Source organism: Drosophila subpulchrella, chromosome 2L (genome assembly GCF_014743375.2).
Source record: "Drosophila subpulchrella strain 33 F10 #4 breed RU33 chromosome 2L, RU_Dsub_v1.1 Primary Assembly, whole genome shotgun sequence".
NCBI classification, from domain to species: Eukaryota; Metazoa; Arthropoda; class Insecta; order Diptera; family Drosophilidae; genus Drosophila; species Drosophila subpulchrella.
This window is the reverse complement of record NC_050610.1, coordinates 24815001-24819602: the sequence shown is the minus strand read 5'-3', so window position 1 is coordinate 24819602 and position 4602 is coordinate 24815001.

The window sequence follows — 4602 nt, the reverse complement described above, 5'->3', positions numbered from 1 at the left end:
CATACTTTCTGACACCTCCATAAGTGATTTCAAACCACCACTGATTTCCGTGGCACCATCGTTTATAATCTTTCAGATAACATTCAGAGTTCATTTCATAGAAATAGTTGGTAACTTGGGTAAGCGGCATTACCTTCAGGGCCATAAGTCTAGCCATTAGTTCGTCCTTTCAACTTGGCTGGCTCAGAGGTAGACGACTCCTGGTCGCTGCCATCCTGTTTCCTTGCGGCTGCCACAAACTGCTGCTTAAATAGGAGTCGTGTCGCAGTCTGAGTCGACTTAATTAAGATAAATGTTCAACAGCAATTAACGTCTCAGATTTAAATAAACTTGTCGGCCATGTGTGGAGGCGACTCCATGTGTATGTGTTTGGGGACGCCAGGATGCCTCGCTGACACTCCAGTCATTAAAAGTGGCAGGAACCGGGGACAGGAAGCACTTCTCGGGATGTCAAAAAGGGAAACTACTGCAAATTAACCCCCTTTTTGCCACTTTGGTCCCTCCGTCTGACAATAGTTATTGTGTAAAAATTCACGCCTAGTTAGATCGAACCTGTCTCCTTGCGGATTCCTCCCCATTTTGGCCCAAAGTTGCGCAGTCGGAAACTTTGTCCTTTACGCTCCACATAGCCGCACTCATTAACTTTCCTAATTGAAACTATTAGCGAGTCGCGGGAGTGAGGCAGCCAGCTGGCTGGTCCCCGTCACCCTCTATTTTTATCGTAATTTTGCATAACTTTAAAGTCAAATGCGATTAAGCCCAAGTTGCAGTCGAGGATTAGGTTATCGCTCAAATGTGTGCAATGGAATTATGTGTTGCCTGACATGCTTGCTAAGTACACGACTATGGGATCAGAGGTTGGAGGTCGGCGGTCGTTGGGGTCATGTGCAGTGCCAATGATAATTAATTTGCGATATTGTGCAATTTGCCATGAGCAGTGGTGGGGTTTCGTTTCCATCAAACTTCTACCAAGGGTCTTCCTTATGTAAAAGGTTGAGAAAAATAGTAGAACTACCAAATGTCAAGAGCAATAAAATAATTTTATTTAATATGGAAACGCGCTTAAATAGAATCAATTGTAGTGGTACCCAAAATTATGTAACGATATATTTTAAAAAGATTTCACTGCATTCTTTTTGGCATATTTCTAAAAGGTTTAAAGCCTCCAGAGATTTTTTAGAGAATTATGAAAAACAAAATTCTTTCTTTCAAAACATATTAAGTCGGAAACCAGATCGTAATGTATGAGAAATATGGGATCCATCTGTTCACATTTCTAAAAAAAACCCAGTTGTTTGCGTTTGGCCACGAGTGGTATGTAGAAGGCTTGCGGTGGACCCCCACTTCCACTTGTGCCTTCAACCTGGATCAAGGCTGCCCACGGAGACCGAACTAATTAGTGCCATACAAAGTTGGCCCACACGAGGACGCAGCTGCTCGATGTTTAAGCCTCCGGCGTTTGCACAAAACTAAAACAATGCAGCGGGCCAAGGAGCTGGGCGAAACTTTGGGCAAATGTTTGCCTCGCCAACTGTGGACATTATTCAGAAATGCATGAAATTGCTAAACTTGCACCGGAACGACACAATCCTCGGGGAGCCGTGGCCAATCGAAGTGGGATTCTCTGAAGCAGGAAACCGACACCTCCATCTCCACCTCCATCTCTATAGCCCATATGGAAATCGATGGACGGAGGACAGCGCGCATAATTGCATGAATAATTCAGCGTGTATGGCAGTAAACAGCGACACGGTCGACACGTATTACCCGTTCGCTTGACCGTCAATTGCCCATCAGAATGCCCCATTTCCACACCCACTGGCCACTCCCATTGCCCACTCCCACTCCCCGATCCTTGCACCCTGTAAGTGCTGCAGGAGATGGGCCCAAAGTGCTAAAAATCAATGAGCCACTTGTCACGGACATCGGCGAGCCAGTTGACAACGTTCTGGGACAGGGCAATGAGCACGTGCGCGACATCGATTGGAGGTGCACTGGAAAAAATAATTTTACATTAGATAGCTTTTATGTTTTTAAATCACTTTAACCAGTTACAGCACAAGTATATACATTGTATAACCAGGATTATTATTTCAGATTTAATCCAAGTACTTTAACCCAAGAATCTTTTTATAGAGTGATTAATGAACAGCAATAACTGCTTGATATAAAAATCTTAGATCGGAAACAGCAATTTTCAAATAGTTCATACGTTCGAATAAAGAAAGGGTCAATAGCCTTCTAATAAATAAAATGTGAAACTAAGTATTTCCATGAAATATGTAATCAGGGTTTGCTTAAACTTCAATGTAGTAAAAACCTACACAGCAGTTGTGGGACTTGAACCTGGACCCTTTTTAGCTCTATCTAACAGCTATGATTATTATATAGTTACTTGTGGTATATATCTTAGAAATTATTTATAATATACAAATATTTTTTTCACTGTTCCGAAATTACCCTTGAGAAGGAGACTCCCCCCAAGTATCACGCAATTAATGACAGGACATATTCCCATAAACCTACAAGACCTTGGTGCGGTTTGTCTGTAGGTGTGCGAGGGCTGTACACAAGTAATTTGCAAATAAGTGAAGTCAACTTGTCAAAATCGAATTCCGCAAAATGTCCTTCCCCCCCCCCCCACATCCCTCCCCCCAACCAGCACAACATAAACACAGACAGAGGGCACAAGGGTCAGCAAGGGGGTATCGCTTGCCTGCTATCCTCCATCCCGCTACCCCGAAAGCCCAATTCAATATGCAGAGCATGTTACGAGTTACGAAATGTACTGTCAAAACTGTCTCCGTCTGAACAAGCTCCTGGCTAACCCGAAACAAAGCTTCAGAGATGGGGCTTTTCAAGGGGTAGAGGGTCGAGTGGGATTCCCTTATTTTATTTCGGTTTCGGAACCAAGCCAAGCGGAACGTAAATTAGGAATGCGCTTTTAATGGTGGAGTTCCCAGAAGAAAGTTCCATTGTGGTATAAACCACATGAGAGGACTCTCTCTATCTGCACATCCATCTATCTGCCGGCACATCTATCTGTTCCCCATCCGTCTGATTTCATTTATGCAAAAGTAGCATTTTTTCGAAAGGATGTGGAAGGACCGGTCCCAAGAAGGAGGCAAAAGGAAGGCCCATAGAAGGCAGTTTACTGCCCGGACAGCTGGTCAAAATTAACAAGTTCCAGCGCATGTCCCTGGCTCCATTCTCCATTTCTCAGGCCCCCGTATTTGTGTATGTTTGGGAGCATAAGCAATTTGTTGCAAACTTTTCTGTTGCTGGCTTTGTTGTGCCTCTCTGATCCTCCCCTGCCCCAAAACTGGGTCGAGAGCCTCCGCAGGACTCTGGTGCGTGTCCGAGTGGAGCTACACTTAGCCCACTTTTGGGATGTTCTTGATGAAATAATACAAATAATTTTTCCTTTACCTATGAAGCTGGGAAAGTGGTTTTCTAAAGTAAAGAACTCTATAACGAAATTCTTCTTTAGGATAAAACATACAAAAATCTGGTACATTACTCTCGTAACTTTATAAAGAATCTTAGGTACAAGTATGGATGTTGTAGCGTTATTATTAGGGGATCTTCGCAGATACCTTACACAGCAATATTTTAGCAACAACGACCATAAAATTCTAACAAATGTATCTTAAGTTCCCATTTTATTCTCGAACCCTAACTCATTTTTTGGAAGTGGTGGGGATTCCAGGGGACGCATTCACTTCCGTGTTTTTGGGACCGTTTGCGATGCTGGCTTGGCAGAAAACTTTTAAAAGATCTTAAATTTCTGTTGTTTTGTAAAATTGATGAAGTAATTTGTTTGGTGATTGCACAAACTTTGCGTGTCAATATTTTTGAAAAACAGCAAAGTTCCCCAAACTTTGCACACACACAAACAGCTGGGTCCTCCGACCATTGGTAGTCCTGTGGGATTGGAGGAAGTGGGAGTGGACAAGGACACGCCCACTCAAGAGGACAGGGGGGGCGGGGAACGGGAGATGGACTGGTCAAAGTCGAGTCTGTCTGGCCAATAAGCCGTTTGCATTTTTAATGACTCGAAATTGTGCAAAGTGCCTCAACTCGGTCCGAAAAGGACTGCTTCCTTTCGCAGGATACACAGCACCAACAACAAGCCGGGGAGACAATTGAGAATATTTGATTTGTGTAATGCTTTTATCGCTCGCTCACCCTTGACCCCGCACATCTACACCCACATCCACAGCCAATATCCTGACAATGTGAGTGAAGCTCTGACAACTTAAACGCGTCCAATTGAGGATTGGAAAACTTAATTTGCATGCCAGTGACCAGAGAACAATTCCCAGGCGCTTTCATTGTCGGCCGATTGGATTCACCACCTCCTTTCTGTCCAATTGAGTTTAATTTATGGGAGACTAGCATTTGTATTTCTATATATTTAGGATTTAACATCTCGAAGGAGAGGTATTTTCTGATTAAAGCTAACAATTAAAAACAGAATTGAGTTGGAAATAGCAATAATTCTTGGCAGGAATGGTTTTGAACACTTGTAGGGAATATTTTGATAATTTAATCAGACATGTTTTTAAACTAGAATTAAAATTTAATTAAAAGACTAGTCAC